Source organism: Ranitomeya variabilis, chromosome 3, assembly GCF_051348905.1.
Source record: "Ranitomeya variabilis isolate aRanVar5 chromosome 3, aRanVar5.hap1, whole genome shotgun sequence".
Lineage (NCBI taxonomy): Eukaryota > Metazoa > Chordata > Amphibia > Anura > Dendrobatidae > Ranitomeya > Ranitomeya variabilis.
Window position 1 is genome coordinate 186,862,695 of NC_135234.1, and position 19,481 is coordinate 186,882,175.

Below are 19,481 nucleotides of genomic sequence, written 5' to 3' on the forward strand. Positions count from 1 at the left end.
TATTGAAGTTAAGGCTTCTTTACCTTTTTTCAGGCAACTATTCCAGATTTGTGTAACGTGCATTGCATGGTGCTTGCATGGACGTCTGTGATCTCACTATTGCAAAGCATACGAGCCACCTCCATTGCCAGGTTTGTCACTCCAGAACTGATAGACTTTGTGAAGAGCTGACTTGTAGATGAAGATATTATGTCTGGACGTCCATCTCTTGGCTTTTGAATGGATGTGAAAAAGGGACAGGGTTTTCCTCCAAAAAATTACTAACCAATGGAGGAATTCTCCTTACTCCTCTATTGAGATGCGATATTAACTATTATCGCCAAACTTGACTATTAATAATTAATATCCACTACATTTGCCTCAATGTTATCTTTTCCTTATACTATATACTAACTGAGACAAAACAGTGTAACAATAAAGGATATTTATTACACACACACAAGTCTGCAGTCTATAACATACATTTATCTTTATACCCAAGCTGGCGACTATAAATATATATATATATATATATATATATATATATATATATATATATATATATATACATACATATATATATATATATATATATATATATATATATATATATACAAATATACGGATATCACAACTCTGATACAGTAATATCACTACAGTATACAGTGATATCCCAACAGTATCACACAGTAATAACCCACAATGTCCAGTAATATCACTAAAATATCACCACAATATAAAAACCAACAATTAACTGCCCGATTACCCAAATCACACATACAATATCAGCCCTCCCAATCTATAGCTTACTAACCCTAAGGCCTAAGAGGTTACAGGGCCTAGTAAGAAAAGGGGATATAGAGTACTTATTCACCATGTGGGTCCATGATCTTCCCAGCAAGCCAGAGAGCAAAAAGAGACAGAGCACATGTGTCTTGTGCCTTTTATGTCCAGCTAGAAGAGGTGTGTCCAGCCCCAGGTGTGTGGGGATGAGGTCACAAATCTATTGTCCACTGGCAAAGGTACATTCCCTGAGTCCTAATGAAACCTGATATACCAGCTTGAGGAGGGAGCAACTGAGCACATGTGGGGGAATTATATATCACTAAACACATCTCTACATAAAGAAATATATTTTGGAGCACTTCTCTTCTACAGGATGGATCGACAAACTTTATTTGGTATCCTTCCAACTGTCATGGCACTCACATGATGCAGTTTGGCTATGTTCTTGGCTGAGAAGGTGCTATCAATGAGTTGGATGATGCTGTTTCTCTTGGGAAATTATCTTCATGGCTGGTCCTCGATTTGAACGAGTGACTTTTGCTTGGGAATTAACCTAATGACTCATTGAGCTATTAGGGAATGTGAGGACAGGTTGTAATTTGTAGTATACAGGAAGAAATAGATTTAGTTGGGTTAGCTCAGCAGTGCTGAGTGTGTTGAGACTTGAGAAATACAGAGATACTGGTTAGTCTGCTCTGCAAAGAGAGGTGTGCTGGAGCCATACAGAGAAGTTTTGGTTTGGTGAACGCCTTGAATACAAGTGTGAACTGCTGCTAGGAATACCAAGGTTGGTGAGGCTGCTACATTTATGTTGTTTTATTCTGCCTGATAAAAGGAATGTTTATGCTCTCCATTGATACAGAATAATAATAATCTTTATTTTTATATAGCGCTAACATATTCTGCAGCGCTTTACAGGTTGCACACATTATCATCGCTGTCCCTGTTGGGGCTCACAATCTAAATTCCCTTATCAGTATGTCTTTGGAATGTGGGAGGAAACCGGAGTACCCGGAGGAAACCCACGCAAACACAGAGTGAACATACAAACTCTTTGCAGATGTTGTCCTTAGTGGGGCTTGAACCCAGGACTCCAGCGCTGCAAGGCTGCTGTGCTATCCACTGCGCCACAGTGCTGCCTGTGCTACAGAAGCTGTTTTGTTTTTGTGCTGTGTGATATGATGTACAATACACTACATGCTGTTTTTATATGTAACCCTATGCTTCGTGTATCCAAGTGGCTACTCCAGAGAGTGAATCCCTAATATACAGTACAGACGAAAAGTTTGGACACACCTTCTCATTTAAAGATTTTTCTGTATTTTCATTACTATGAAAATTGTAAATTCACACTGAAGGCATCAAAACTATGAATTAACATATGTGGAATTATATACTTAACAAAAAAGTGTGAAACAACTGAAATTATGTCTTATATTCTAGGTTCTTCAAAGTAGCCACCTTTTGCTTTGATGACTGCTTTGACTACTGCAACCTCACGCTCTGTGGCCTCCCCTTTAACACTCTCGCACCCCTCCAATCTATTATAAACTCTGTTGCCCGACTAATCCACCTGTCCCCCCGCTATTCCCTGGCCTCTCCCCTCTGTCAATCCCTTCACTGGCTGCCCATTGCCCAGAGACTCCAGTACAAAACCCAAACCATGACGTACAAAGCCATCCACAACCTGTCTCCTCCATACATCTGTGACCTCGTCTCCCGGTACTTACCTACACGCAGCCTCCGATCCTCACAAGATCTCCTTCTCTACTCCCCTCTTATCTCCTCTTCCCACAATCGTATCCAAGATTTCTCTCGCGCATCACCCCTACTCTGGAACCCTCTACCACAACACATCAGACTCTCGCCTACCATCAAAACCTTCAAAAAGAGCCTGAAGATCCACCTCTTCCGACAAGCCTACAACCTGCAGTTGCCACCGATCGACCAAACCGCTGCATGACCAGCTCTATCCTCGCCTACTGTATTCTCAACCATCCCTTGTAGATTGTGAGCCTTCACATGCAGGGTCCTCTCTCCTCCTGTACCAGTTATGACTTGTATTGTTTAAGATTATTGTACTTGTTTTTATTATTTATACCCCTCCATACATGAAAAGCGCCATGGAATAAATGGCGCTATAACAATAAATAATAATAATAATAATAATAATAATAATATATATATATATATATATATATATATATATATATATATATATACATACATAATCTCTTTGATTCTTTAAAATGTTGGGTAAAAAAACACTATTAAAGATATAATGCAACATTTGCTTTCTGCAAATGAGTTGCTGTAGGGGAATTGCTCTTGTCTAGATGCAGATCAACATTGAAAAACAGTTCATTAGAGCTCAAGGATTCTTTCCTGGTGAGATAAGGGCTGATTGATTCCTTGTAATAAAGATGTCACTGTGAAGTTCCAAAGAGGAATGTAATTCTTAGCCTATCTGTACAGTATGTTCAGCTCATCCTATAGACTGGAGTTCAGAAGAAGTGAAGTAATCTGGACATTATATTTTTAAATGTGTGTATTATTAAGCATAGCATCTAACCATAAGTGTTTTAATGGATATTTTATTTGTATGCCATGCAAGGCTTAAGTCCATAGTACAAATACTATCAAAATACATGAAATATCAATTGCTTTTACTTTTTTGTATAAGGTGTTCTCTAAAGCCAATGATGGAGCTGTTATAGTACAATATTATGTTGGGTCTCAGTGCATCTCATTGTGGTCCCTGTGTGAACTGTGTGAAAACACTGTAGCTGAAATCAGAAGTCTATCCCTTTTTAACACTTGACTAGAGCTGTGATCAAAATCTGTCTTAAAGTGCAGCACATGAAAACGTCTTTTTACTGCTCTACATGCTTTTAACACAAATATTAGAAGTTTAATGAATTGAAGAGCATTTTTAAAGATTCTAAAAAGTATATTTTTGGATAAAGAAAAACTCATAGATATCCACAATATCACATATCCATACATGTATGTCACAGCAGGGGTTCCCATGTGGAGGAGACTTAGAAGCTGAGCTCTCTTCCCACACAGGCTGTTGCCGGCAGCAGTGTATAGCTAGCATCTGTATCTAAAAGCAGAGCTCCAATCACTGCTGTTAGCCATTTAAATTCTGCTGTCAATCTTTGACAGTGGTATTTAAATGGCCTAGCTGAGGATAATCATGAACCGGCTTCCATCAGGTCCTTGCCTCATAATTGTGAGGCACCAACAGGTGACTATGGCATTCAGAAGCCTACTGAAGACCCTGTTGTTTTCATCTTGGTATCCGTGTGAAGCTCACATATGCCGAGCTCCATAGCAGATTTCAATTTTTAATATATTCAGCCATACTATGGTATGAGAATATATATATAAGCAATCAATGATTTCAGTCACCTAAAGGGAGCAAAAATAAAATAAAAAATAAATGACCCCTTAACGACGTATGCTGTACATTTACTTACTTATGTCATACTAGATGGAGGCCTTTCTGCGGTCTGCGCATGCGCAGACACGCTCCTTTTACTGCTATGGCTTCTGGGAGGTCGGGACACAGTGGCTCCGCCCCAATATGGCGGCGCCCATTGGGTACTTCTTCCCAGCATCTGTCCAGGTAAGACGCCTTTGCATCTATTGCATTCGCTGGCTCCTTGCTGGCATCTCTTTAGTTTCTTTGGCTCCAGTCTCTCCTTCTACCCCTTTGACTCAGTCAGTCATCTCTGTTTGCCGTCCCTGCCAGTCCTGTGTTCCTATAGTGAACAAAAGACGTGAGCACTGCTGGGGGGGGGTGCACAGGTAGGTTCCCACACCTTATTAGCTTAAATATAAAGAACCCGGCACTCAACTTCAAAAAAACTTGAGATTTATTCGGTAGTACACAAGACGTTTCGGCCTAGTGTGGCCTTCATCAGTTACATACTTGCAGGGTGACTGTGACTTGCTCAATGAGCGTACTAGATCCGCAGGGAATCACTGGAGAATTGACTGCCTTATTATTATCAAGGCTGTGAGCTTGCGTGGTCTGGGTCCTGACGTGGTGTCCACCGCTAGTCGGAATGAGGGCCCCGGGACCCTCATTCCGACTAGCGGAATACTAGCGTAGTACTTGAGATTTATACTACGGAATAAATCTCAAGTTTTTTTGAAGTTGAGTGCCGGGTTCTTTATATTTAAGTCCTGTGTTCCTGCCGTGCCTACCAGTCCTGTCTTCCTGCCGTGCCCACCAGTCATGTCTTCCTGCCGTGCCTACCAGTCCTGTGTTCCTGCCGTGCCTATCAGTCCTGTGTTCCTGCCGTACCTGCCAGTCCTGTGTTCCTGCCATACCTGCCAGTCCTCTGTTCCTGCCGTCCCTGCCAGTCCTGTGTTCCTGCCGCGCCTACCAGTCCTGTGTTCCTGCCGTACCTAGCAGTCCTGAGTTCCTACCGTTCCTGCCCAACCTGTGTTTCCAGCTGTCCCTGCCAATCCCGAGTGCCTGCCTATCCAGTGTTCCTGCCGTATCTACCAGTCCTGTGTTCCTATCGTTCCCTACCAAACGTGTCATTTTACCATACCAGTCAGTACTCTGTCCTTGCAGCCTCTGCCCATCCTGTGTCTCTGCTGTTCGGGTCACCTCTGTGGCTCCGTCTCTCTCACCTTCTGCTGTCCTTCTTTGGTTCAGCCCACAGTCATCCCTTTGGCTTCGGCAGTTGTGGCTTCACCCTCCTTGGGCCTGTCCCAAACACTCCATGTACAGGGGGTGGCGCTATCTGGTCCACTCGTCCTCGGGAGCTCTGGAGCCGTGACCCAGAGGGTCCACTACCCAAGTTCTTATAGTACACAAAGGCCATGGATCCTGCTGGAGCTGCGACTGCTCAGAAAGAGCTTGTTTTCCTGTGGGAAAATCAGACTTGGATGATGTCCTTTATGAAATCTATGGACTCCCGTCTCTCAGCTCTCCAGTCCTCTGATCCAGGGAATGCCTCCCAGCTGGACAGTTTGCAACAAGAACTGGCACAGCAGCGTGATACCCAGTCCCATATTCTGGGTTATATGGCATCTGTCGATAACCGACTTCTTTCTCTTCAGTCAGCCACATCCGTTCCTTCACCAGCTCTTGCTCCTCATCCCTCTCCCCATTTGGCCAAACCTCCTCGTTTTAATGGAGATCCCAAATTATGTTGGGGATTTCTTAATCAGTGCTGTCTTCATTTCGAGCTCCTTCCTCTGCAATATCCAACAGATCGGGCTAAGGTGGCTTTTATTGTTTCATATTTGGGGGGTGATGCTCTCACATGGGTTAATCCTCTTTGGGAGCGGGATGATCTTGTGGTCCTTCAGCTCAATTCATTTTTGAAGAAGTTTCGTTGAGTATTCGATGAACCGGGTCACTTGGCCTCAACCACTGAGGCTCAACCACTGAGGCTTTGTCTAATTTACTTCAGGGGTCTTTAATTGTTGGGTTAGTGGGGGCTTTCTGGCGGGGGCTATCTGGCCTTATCAAGGATGAACTAGCTGGCGTACATATCCCAACTAATTTGGAGGATTTAATTGCCTTGGCTACTCGCATAGTCCTTCGCTTTCAGGAGCGAACTCGAGAGAAAAGATTTCCTCGTTCTTCTATGCCTTCCCGTAGACCTCCCAGTCCACATCCCAGAGTCTCAGCTTAGGTTTCTGCTCCTGAGCCGATGCAAGTAGAATGTCTAAAACTCTCCTAACAACGACGTAAGAAGAGACGCTCCTAGGGTCTCTGTTTTTACTGTGGTAGCTCCTCTCATCTTCTCTGAGCCTGCCCAGATCATCAGGAAAACTCCTCCATCTAGGTCAGGTAAGAGAGGCCTCCCTAGGTGCATGTGAAACCTCTCAACCCCTCACTCTGCCTGTTTTGTTGTATATTCACGATAAACGTTTTTCTCTTGAGGCTTATGTGGACTCAGGTAAAGCGGGAAATTTTATTAGGTTAGAGGAGGTTATTAAGTTTTCTGTCCCTGTTAGGTCTTTAGAGAATCCTCTTTTTCTCGCTTCGGGAAAGACGGAAAACCTTTGCAGGAGACTATAACTCAAGTTACGCAGTTAGTAGAGCTTCAGGTAGGGGCTCTTCATAGGGAGAGAATTTCATTTTTTGTTTTAGCCAAAATCTCTCATCCTATTCTTCTCGGTCTTCAGTGGTTGCGGGTCCACGAACCCTTCTTAGATTGGCATAGGGGCAACATTCTTCCTTGGGGAGATTCCTGTTGGACTCGTTGTCTGCTACCGATGTGTCCTGTGGGTGTCCCCTGCTGCTCCCCATTCCTTCCAGGTTGCCCTCTGTTTATTCTTTCTTCGCTGATGTTTTTGACAAAAAAGAGGCAGAGAATCTTCTGCCACATCGACCTTACAACTGTCCTATTGACCTCGTTGCTGATACCACTCCTCCTAAAGGAAGAATCTATCCTCTTCTGCAGAGACTCAAGCTATGTCAGACTATGTTCAGGAGAACATCGCCAGAGGCTTCATTTGAAAACCATTAAAGTTTACAATAATGCATTCATTCAAAGGGTTATTACTTCTACTACAAATGATGCTAATCTAGTCACACTTTCTTGCTAAACAACCCTAGAACCTTTAACTTTTCTTTCAATATAAGAATTACAGATCTAATTGACAGTGGTAAAACATCCTCAATTAACCCTTTCTGCAACTTGAAATGAAAAGTGACTATAGTCCATTTAGCTAATTGTCCCTTAATTGCCTTTATTTATCAACTCCACTGTAAAAAAAAAAAAAAGAAAAAATGGGGCATTCTACAAATTACAGTTAGTCCTTTTGCAATATATAAAGTAAACAAATATTGTATCTTTGAACATGATATGGTAGCAACAAAACAGAAATGTGGTTTGTAAATGTCCATGCATCTTGTTAGTGACCCTTAATTAAGACAAATATTGTAGCCAAAACAAACAGCAGAAATAACGAAGAATGGAAATGCATTTTAGCAGAATATTTAAAGTAAATCACTATTTTGTGAAATGGTTAATGATAAAATAATGGAAGGTAGATATGTGTTATAGGATGAACCTGGAAAAATGTTCCAGCATACTACGTGCTTAGAGGAGTTAATAGGCCATGTTAAGGGCTGGGTTTAGTGAACAGCTGAAGAATGGGTGGGAGGCTTATCTCCACCTCAGGGTGTGATTCAGAAACTAAATGTGGAGTGTTCAGTGTCTCTGTAGAGGAGGCATCCAGAGTTGCGCTTGTGTTAAAAAGAGCTAAGCCTTGGTTTTTTTCCACTGAATGGGGTGATCACAGCAGCCACACATACTTTACTGTATACTACTTTGTTTTCCCATTATACCAGAAGGGCCATGTTTGTTTATCTCATATTGCACTGATTTATACAGTACATTTCTTTTTTTTCAATAAAACATTTGAAACTTAAATGGAAAGAGTTCCTGTGAATACTTCTGGGAGCGACTGAATCAGCCAATCTATCACAGTTGGTGGAAATTGCAAGCAACTTTCCCAAGAAGCAGTTGTCACATGAATGGGCAATCTTTATGTCTTGGGTGAAGGCAGCTGCAGGATTAAAAGTAAACAACATGGAGGAGATATTAAAGCAGCTACTGAAGGCTAGTCTCCAGCAGCAACCACAAAAGGCAGCAGCAGAAGCAATGGCAACAGGAACAGCAGCAGAGGCAGCAGGAACAGCAGCAGTGCAACAGAAACAATTTCTTGAATGAGGCGATTCGTTGCAGGATGACTGCCCCTCCCCCATGTCCAGGTAATGGCGTACACGTCCGGAAGGCGTTAAGACGTACCATGCAAAAGATGATCCGGGTTATGGTGTCAAGCCATTTTTAATCCTGTTTGAAGGGGTAGCAGAGAGGGTGAAGCTGCTGCCGAAGCAGTGGGCAGAGTTGTTGGCTCCCTATCTGACTGGCGAGCTCCAAAAGGCTTATTATGACCTGGCCTTACAAGATGCCCTGGAGTATGCTAAATTAAAAACTGAAATATTGGCATGCTCAGGAGTGAGTATGTTTGTCAGAGCACAAAGCTTCCACTACTGGGCGTATTACAGTGATAAACCCCCTTGTTCTCAAATGTTCCACCTGCTACATCTGGTACAGAAGTGGTTGCAGCCAGAGTCCTCCACTTCAGCCCAAATGGTTGAGCATATTGTTATGGACAGATTTACAGATTTATTCACTCCCTACCTAGGCCGTGCAGACCTAAGTTGCCCAGTGAGACACCCGGAATGCCAACAACCTTGTTGCCCTCAAGGAAAGGTACCAGGTGGTCAAGAAGTCCTTACAGAAACTGGGCATGGTTGCATCTCCATATTGGGCTTTTCAAAAGGAGCCTCTCAAAAGAAGGCTATAGAGCCAAAACTGGGTGGTGTCCAAGGTCCCAAGGGGCCGCTGAGGGTTTGCCAAAAGCAGCTGGGAAGGATGCAATTTGTTAGAGGTGTCACAGTCCTGGGCACACAGCCGTCCATTGTCCCATGTCACCCGACTTGGATAGACTTCAGTATAGGGAGGGGCCGTTCGTATTTTTCTCTTCCAACCTGCAGCGTGGACTATCATTAAATGGAGTACTGATGTCTGGACTCTTGGAGTCTGGTGACTCTGGTAACAGCCACACTCCTTCATAAGTTAATTCTTTGGAAATTTGTGGGCGTTTACTGTATTCACAGGGATGCCAAGATCTACCCTGTAGCCAGAGTGACTAAAGAAATTAACTGTGGCACTGAGTCCCATGAGATCAGTGTAGTTAAAGACCTGCTACATCTAGTTATAATAGGGAGAGACTTTAGCTTATTGTGGGACTTATGGTGAATGGCAAACCTGCCAAGTTACTCAGATAAGAAAAGGTTGGACAATGAAGGATCCCCATCGCAGTCAGAAGTGAATGAGTTTGCCCCTGTTTGCCCTTCCTGGCGACAAGGATGAGATGGTGACCCGTGAGTCTGACATTCCTGAGTTGGAGGCTTCTGGGGGGAATTTTTGGATTGCTCAAATGAAGGACCTTACGTTAAAAAGAGCATATGATAATATAACTGTTATAAATGGGGTTGCTCAAGAGACAGGGGCCAAAACCAGGTTTCCATACTTTGCGGTAAATAAGAACTTGCTATATCAGGTTACTAAACCAATGGGGGAGGTGTTGTTAGACTTGGCCCATTCTCATGTCTTTGGTGGGCATCTTGATGTAGACAAAACACGAGTCCTTCAGAGATTCTACTGGATGTGACCAAGAGATTCTTATCTATTGCCAGTCCTGTCCCACCTGCCAGTTAACAGCTCCAGTCTCTCACTTCCATAGTCCCCTAGTGCCATTACCCATAATAGAGGTCCAATTATACCAAATTACTATGGATCTAAGTCTGCCAGAGGGCACCAGTATATTCTGGTGGTCAAGGACTACGCAACACAGTACCCTGAGGTGGTACCTCTGACAAACTCCTTAACCAGAAGGAAAGCCCGAGAGCTAGATCACATTTTTTCCCAGATGGGTCTGCCAAAGGAGATCCTGATAGACCAAGGAATTTTGTTCATTTCTAGAGTGATGTGTCAGGCCCTACAGATTGCACAACTCAGGATGTCAGTGTATTAGATGGACAGCCTGGTGGACAGGTTCAACAAAACCCTGAAGTACATGCTCAAAAAAGTCATGGAGAAGGATGGCCGAGACTGGCATTGCCTACTCCCATAGCTGCTGTTTTCTATTAGCAAAGTTCCACAGGCCTCTATGAGGTTTTCACCGTTAGAGCTGTTGTGCAGATGGCACTATGGCCAGCACCCCCAGGGACTTCTGGATAATGCAAACGAGACATAGGAAGCTGAGGTAACACCCCACCCCCCATCAAGCAAGTGGCCTAAATACAGGAAATGATTGTGTGGGTGATGCTGATTGTGAGAGAGAGCCTTCTTCCGTCAATAGAGGCCAAGGCAATAGTCTGCAATCGGTCTGCAAGGTTAACACAGTTTAGCCTTAGATATCAGGTGTTAGTGCTGGTTCCCACTGTTGAAAGTAAATTTCTGGCCAAGTGTCAGAGCCATACGAAGTGATCGAAAAGCTGTGCGACATCAACTACAAGCTTCACCAGCCATTAAGAAAATGTCAACCTGGTTATGCAGCGGTGAGACAGGGAACTGGTAGAAGCTATGTGCCTGGGAGCCAATCGCGAAGCCAGAGTAGAGAATGACACAGTTACAGAGACACTGTCACTGGCCCAGAAATAACATTGCCGAGAACTGCTTCAGTGGAACCAAGACCTGTTTTTAAAATCGCTGGGATGTATGCAGATCGTCGAGCATGAAATCTTGACGAAAGAGCATGTGTGGGTAAGCCTAAAGTTGTATCAAATTCCCGAAGCCTAGGTGATACTCTATCTCCCTTCCACAACTTTTAAACCAGGGAAGCATGGGCTGCTTCCTATCCTAGTTGCTGCCGCCAAACATTTGATTTCTACACATTGGAGGCAAGTAACTCCCCCAACGCTGAAAGAATGGACCTTAAAGGTTCAGGACCTATTTCGCTTGGAGGAACTTTCTAGTTGGGAAACTCGCTCCCACGAGAAATTCCAAAATTCTTGGCTTCCCTGGATTAAATTTTCATCCCACTCTGTCGGTCTTGGCCGTCCCCTCACCTGAACTCCATCTTTATCTATGACACGTTACGCTATGTACGACTGTTGTTTTTCCCCCTCTTGTCCTCCCAGGGTTTTACGATGCGATGCTGTGACCATGCCCACCATCTCGGTTGCCTTGCCACTTCGTCTGATCTATCTTCTAAATGAGCCTTTTTGTCCTTCCTCACTCCCAGTAACGAATATATTGCTTAACGTTAATTCCTACCGTCACATCCTGTAGCCTTTATTCATTCACAAGCTTATTATTTTGTTTTAGGCTACTTTCTTTTAGGCCTGAACCAGTTTGTTCATGTTTTTATGCTCACTTGTCTTTTTCTTCAGTCATATTTGCATTAATTTCCTATATCTTCTAGTGCATTTCAGTTTTTCTTAAATCTATACTTGAAATTTACCTGTGAGCATTTACGTTTTGATAATTTGTCTTTGTAATGGGAAAACTTAAATAAAGAATAAAAAAAAAAAAAATAAATAAAATTCCCGAAGCCTGCCACAAGGTGATTTACAAGAAAGTGAAGAGAATGTTAAGCCTGGGTGTTATTGAGAAATCAAAGAGTGGCTGGTTCAGCGCCATTGTCCTTGTGCCAAAGCTCAGCAGAGTATGGCAATTTTGTAATGATTATAGGAAGGTAGTGTCCAACTTTGATGCATATCTAATGCCCCAGGTCAATTAACTTATAGGGAGGATAGGGTCTATTAGATACATCACCAACCTTGAACTAAGGAAAGGGAACTGGCAAATTATCCTATCACAAAAAGCCAAGGAAAAGCTGGTGTTCTCTACACTTGATGGTTGCTTCCAATAAACCAGAATGCCATTCGGGCTGCAGGGAGCCCCAGCCACCTTCCAGAAGGTCATGGACCTTATAATAGCCCCTCTTAAGTAGCATGCCACAGCTTATCTGGACGGTATTGTGATTTTCAGCCAGGATTGGGGAAGTCATCTGCAGAAGATCCAAGCGGTACTGGATGCGCTGAGGAAGGTGGGGTTGACCATAAACCCAAAGAGTGCGGCATGAAGAAGGAAGAGGCCAAATTCTTAGGCTAAATAGTTAGGACGGGTGAAATAAAGCCCCAAGTGAACAAAGTAGAAGCAATCTAAAACTGGCTGCAAACAGACTCCAAGGGCGTTTCTTGTAATTGTGGGATACTATAGGCGGTTTATCCTGATTACCACCATGATGCCCACACCCCTGACTGACCTTTTCAAGGACACAAAGTCATCGATGGCCATGTGGTCTTCCAAAGCAGAGACAGCGCTACAAGAGTTAAAGTTCGCCCTGTGAAAACAGCTGATCTTGGTCACACCAAACTTCAGTATGGAGTTTGTGGTCCAGACAGACGCCTAGAGGTTGGATTGGGAGTCGTGTTGTCCCAGGAAATAAATGGTGTGGAACATCCAATCCTATACCAAAGTAGGAAACTGTCCTCTTGTGAAAATAATTATACTATAGTAGAAAAAGAATGCTTGTCATCAAATGGGCAATTAACACTCTGAGGTACTACCTGCTAGGCTGAAGGTTCAAGCTAGTGTCAGACAATTCACCCCTGAGATGGATGAGAGAAAGAAAGGGGAAGAATTCCTGGGTGACTATGTGGTTTCTAGCACTCCAGGACTTAAGCATCCATGTGGAGCATAGGCCTGGGAAACTATAAGGTCTCTCGATCTGACCTCCTTAGACTTTTATCTTTGAGGTCATCTGAAGGCAATTGTCTATGCTGTGAAGATACGAGATGTGCAGCATTTAAAACAAAGAATACTGGAAGCCTGTGCTAGCATTTCTTCTGCAGTGTTGATATCAGTGTGTCAAAAGTGGGAGAAGAGGGTTGCATTGACAATCTGACACAATGGGCAGCACTTAGAACACATTTTATAAGTGGTCATAAACTTGTAAATAACTCAAGAAAGAATAAAGTTACGTTAAAACCAAGCAAACCATTTTTTTCTTGTGAAATTCTCAATAAATTTGATGTGTTACATGACCCTCTTCCCATTGAAAAAATAAAGTTGGATCCAAAATGGGTGACTTCAAAATGGCCACCATGGTCACCACCCATCTTGAATAGTTTCTCCCCTCCCATATACTAATGTGCCACAAGCAGGAAGTTGATATCACCAACCATTCCCATTTTATTTAGGTGTATCCATATAAATGGCCCGCCCTGTATATAGGGTCTGTCACGATCCAAGTTTGGATCTGTAGCAGATCTGGCCTCCCAGATTAAAACTTTTTTCCTTTCAGGCTATTGGCGGTTAATGCAGTTTTTCCCCCTGATGGCCGCTGGTGTAATTGCATTGCTGCTAGTTCTGCTGTTGTGGTTGGTGACCACTCCCACCTTCCTTTAAAAGGTCACCTGATGCATCAGCTGACTGCTGGTTATACAGGTCCTTTTGGAGACCAACCTGACTGGAGAAGGAGCTTGCTGAGTGCTGTTGTTCTTCAGCTGAATACTGAAATCTGGTGCCTTACTCTGCTATTCGGTGCATTGCAGCAGAGAAAGCTAAGTGTGTTGTTTTGTGCTTCCTTTTCCCCATGGTGTTTGTCTTACCTTACCTTGTGTAGTATTAGTGCAGCTGTGTGACCAGTTCTCTCACCTGCCAGTTCCCTACTTTGTGATAAGAGCAGGGCAAGTGATGGACTAGGTATCCTGTTCAGCGATGGGTTGAAAGAACCCATATAGGGACGTAGTAAGAGCAGGGCACATCCTCAGGTGAGTGCAGGAGGTGTCCTTTCCCGATTCCCTACCGACAGGGCCCACCATTGTTAAAGTTTCCCCAGTGTACCCTTGTGTGTTTCGCCATTTTATGACCGTCCATTCGTCGGTTCGTGTCACGCCAGGACAGTCAATTTGTGACATTATAACCAACCATCCCATTTTTTCTGGTGAGACACGGCCCAAATGCAGGCCTTTGCCCAACTGCTCCAGACTTTCACCACTGAGCTTAAGGAGCTACATTGTGAGGTGGTGCAGCAGCAGTTGTTGGGGTTCTGAGCCTCAGCTCAGGTACAGGCTCAACCAGAACCCAAGGTAGCTCTCCCTGACAGGTTCTGTGGAGGGAGAGATACATTTTTGTTTTTTTCAGAAAGCCTACAAGTTGTGCTTCAGGCTCCACCCTTGTTCATCAGGGAGTGAGGAACAGCGTGTGGGGATTATAATCTCCCTTCTTAAGGGTGAACCCCAGTCCTGGGCTTTCTCCCTGCCATCCGGTTCTCCATCTTTTCAGTTGGTGGATGAGTTTTTTGCGGCTTTGGCGCTGGTGTATGGGGATCCTGATGGCATCTGCCTGGCAGAATCCTGACTGCGCAAAATCAAGCAGGGGGGTCGGCTGGCTGAGGAGTACTGCTCAAAGTTCAGGAGGTGGGCTACTGTCACACAGTGGAATGACCCTGCCCTTAGGAGCCATTTTAAGCAGGGTCTGTCTCCAAGATTGCAGGAAACTCTTGTGTAGTATGCCGCCCCCAGGTCATTGGAGGCCGCCATGTCCCTTGCCATCCGGGTAGATTGAAGCTTGAGGGAGAGACATACACCAAATGTGCCCTCAGTAGTCCTAGCTAATGAGGAGAACACACCTGAGCAGTCGGATGAACCCATGCAGGTGGGAGATGTTGGTTCCCAAATGGGGTTGCCTGCAGTTCACCGTGGTGTGGGGGCATGTTTTACTGTGGACAGACTGGTCATTTCATTGGTGTCTGCCCAGCTCGCACCAGAATATCTGAACCATCTAAGAAGCCATGTCCCCATGGCCGCTTGGAGGGTGGTGACCAGGGAGTGTATATTTCCTCCATTTTTACTCAACCCTCACCACATACTAACCCTGTGTATCAGAGTCCTCTTAGGAGGAGGGGTCAGGGGAGGGTGGTGGTTCCCTCTGAACATTGCAGGGGTGTGAGTGTGGGGACACCTCTGTTGTCAATTCCTCAAAGAATTCACTGTCTTGTGGCAAATGTACGCATTGAAATAAACGTTCAGGTCCGGACCTGTGTATGAATGAGTACGTATGGGTGTCCACCAAAAACATCAGGTGGAAGTGTGCAGCTGGGACCTAGAGTTTCAGAATGATTGGGCCATATCAAGTGTCGGCCATTCTCAGCCCGGGGACCTTTCAGTTGGAGTTACCCGCAGTTATGCATGTGCACAACTCAATCCCCCGGTTGGCACTCTGGAGATTTATGGCACCTCTGGAGTCTATGTTGTTGGCATTTTCATCAGGCCACGTTTGCCATAAACCTGAGGGTCAAGTGACTGCTGAGGTAAACTCTGGTGGATCGAGGCATCTTCACCGTAAGTTGTTATCTGGTGAGGTCCGGTGTTGAGTGTCCATAGGCTCCTCATTGAAAGGGGGGGTACAGTCACAATTCATTTTTGGATCTGTCACAGATCTGGCCTCCCAGATTACAACTTTTTTCCTTTCAGGCTATCGGGGGTTAATGCAGTTTTTTCCCCACGGTGGCCACTGGTGTAATTGCATTACTGCTTGTTCTGCTGATGTGGTTGGTGACCACTCCCACCTACCTTTAAAAGGTCACCTGATGCATCAGCTGACTCGTGGCTATACAGGTCCTTTTGGAGACCAACCTGGCTGGAGAATGAGCTTGCTGAATGCTGTTGTTCTTCAGCTGAATGCTGAAATCTGGTGCCTTAGTCTGCTGTTTGGAGCATTGTAGCAGAGAAAGCTAAGTGTGTTGTTTTGTGTTTCCTTTACCCCATGGTGCTTGCCTTACCTTACCTTGTGTTGTATTAGTGCAGTGGTGGGACCAGTGCTCTCACCTACCAGTTCCCTACTTAGGGATAAGTGCAGGGCCTGTTCGGTGATGGGCTGAAAGAACCTGTATAGGGATGCCAGTTAGAGCAGGGCACATCCTCAGGTGAGTCCATGAGGTGTCCGTTCCCTACCAACAGGACCCACCGTTGTTAACGTGACCCCGGTGTACCCTTGTGTATTTTGCCGTTTTGTGACTGTCCATTCGTCGAGTCGTGTCAAGCCAGGACAGTCGCTTCATGACAGGATCTTTGTTTCAATGTTGATCAAGCATGGTCATCACATGAAATTAGGAAGTAGTCTGTCCATTTAAAGAAGATTGTCTCATGTATTATAGAGAATTCTGTAATTCTCTTGATCAGTTAAGGGAAGCAGAGTTGTCCGCCTCCGCCACTTCATGTTTGTCCTCTAGCTAAATGTGATCAATTATGGTACTATGGTATTATGTAATAAAAGAATGTTAAAGTTTCCTTAAAAAGTATGTATTTTAAATGTATCTTATTAGAAAAAGTATGACCTAAAATTCACTCTAAGCAACTGCTCAAATCTGTCTTCAGATCTGTTTTAACTGATGGATCAGATTACAGCTTCTGCCTATAGAGGTCTATGGAGAGAAAATTGATGTAGTATATGGAGGTGAAAAAAGCAAAAATACTTAATAATAAGCAGCTGTGGCTGATAGTGACTAGGGCATGCAGATGGTAAAATTGGAAAAAATCAAGATACAAGTAATGGAAAATAAATAGTGTTCTTTCTCTCATACACACATATGACAGCCTATTCTGATAAGTCACCTGTCTATATAAAGGTGCTCTTTCTATGCAGATCTGCAAGACATAATATGCCATTTTTCTATTTACACGGTTGGATGTGATTAAAAAATAAGGATGCTTTGTTCCAGTATTCAGGTATAAATTAATTGAAAATATTACATTCAGTTCAAACAGAATAAAGATTTAACAAATCAAATCATTATTGAAATCTCTTAATATTTAGGTGTTTACAATTTGCTTTTTCACCAGTGGAAATGTGAGATATATGTAATATATGTCTACACACTGATGGTCTGTGCTATACTTAGATCTTCTAAGCTATGATATAACTATTTTTAATAAACTTCTGGGTACCAAATGTTAATGCAGCAGAGCATGTGAAATGATCAACACAGACTTCTCTCAGTCCTGACATATGTACTTAATCTTGGAAGAGTGAAGGGTCATTGCTTTAGCAGGTCAGATGCTAACTATAAATCACAACCAAAGAACAGGCTTTTAGGACAAAATGGCTAGACACTCTGGGGCCTTGCTAAAAGCCCATTTAGACTGCAGAGAATGAGGTTGACTATACCATTAACTTCAAAAAGGCAATCAAAGCTCATCTGATAAAAATCGAATGCTGCTCAATGAGACAAGTTAAGCAGTTTTGTTTTCCTCGAATAATGTTTCATTTTATGCACAAAGTACCCAATAACAAATGTTATTCATGCGGCCAGAGTAGATTAATTACATATGCTTAGGAGGGTGGTAGATTATGATTTCCCTTTGCTCTATATTCACAAAACATTGAACATTTCATATTGTTACACTGGAGTGCCGACTCCCCGCTGACTTTCGCGACCCTCTTGTTCTAATTAGACAGAGTGCTGCATTTATGGTACAATTACAATGCAGGGCTTCAGTTCTTTGCCACCGGCTCTTTCTTTATAGCAGAAAGCGTATCCATGCTATAAGAAATTGTAATATTTCCTAATAGGTGAAATTGAATGCAATGTAGTTATGATAATGCATAGTATAATTATGCCATATTAGCCATAAATACACACATAAATATAGCATATGTGTTTATATTCAATAATAAGCTATACCAGTTATTACCAATAGTGAAAAGCAAATTGATTTAATGGTAATCAGATTAATGTTGAATTTTATGAAATTCACTGGACACAGCAAATGCAAACAATTTGCACAAATTAAAAGCAAAAAATGTCCAACAACATTTTATGCAAAGCAAAGGATTGAATCAGCCATGCATGTCTCATGTGACCTAAGGAGAAGCTGTTTCCTCGAAATACCTTGCAGCCATCAAAGAACGTGGTATAGCACAGCCAATCAAGAGGGACTATCATAACTTGAATAAATGCTGAGAAAGAGAACTATTTTAGAATGAGCAAACAAAAGAGTTGCAACCAGTTCAAGTTTCTGAAGCATGAAAATCGCTGTGACCAAGTGTGAATGTCCACGTAAGAAAAATTTGGATAAAACATTTGGAATCCAAAGTTATGACCCCAAAAATAACCACAAAAGTAGCTACGCTTTTCAGTCATACTTCAGCGTCCGTTATTCAAGCTTGTGACTGTCTGGTACAAAAAATGTGCATGTGATTTTTTTTTTTTTTTTTAACACCTGAATTAATAGTCATATTTGACCTCCATTCTCATCAGATCAATGTTACATCATGCAGCTACATATTGCTTTGCTTTTCAGACACCTACCTAGCATTTCTTGTTATGCCTTCTTTTAGGCAAGGAGGGGGGATAACTATATTTAAAAACTTGCAAATAAAATGTTAACAAATCAAGAGATTTAACTGTGACTATGTTTTTTTTTGTTTGTTTTTTTTTAAACTGTTTTTATATTCAAATTTAACTACTGTACATGCCACACTTGTTCAGTCCTTCATGAGAATGGGATATTAATTGTGTTAAAAATAGTATAAGAAAAAATATATAATGTCCAGACATTTTACTGTTATGTAAATGCCATACCAATGTTGTGGCTTGTGGCCATTGCTAAATTCAGATATTTTACTGTGACAGTGTTTTTTTTTTGCACACCTGCTTTAGTTGTCAGATTTAACACCTATACATGTAGCAAAAAAAGTACATTTTGTATTTTGGAGGGTGAATAATTAGGGTTGAAAAGAGTGATATATTTAACCATAAATTAGTAAAAAAATATGTGGTAAAAAGAATAGCAAAAAAGCAATAATAGAGAAAAATATCAACATTCAATGGATACGAATGGGGGAAAGTCAAACAGCAGCAGCACAACCAAGCAAGCAAATTAGTGGAGAGGAAGCAAAATGTTGTTACCTCTGACAGGGACACTATCAGATTTAGCAAAGAAACAGAGGACCAGGCTATAAAGTACTTGAGCTCAGATGTGTGAACTGTATTTTACTTTTTTTATAAATTAATTCTTATTCAAATTGATAAGATGTTATAGATTTTTCCATGAGTTCCTCATCACATCAAATAATACTATGCCTATCAGCTGTAATTCTGTGACCACAAGGGCTTAGTCCCAGGATCAAACCCACCAGGATCTCGGAGGT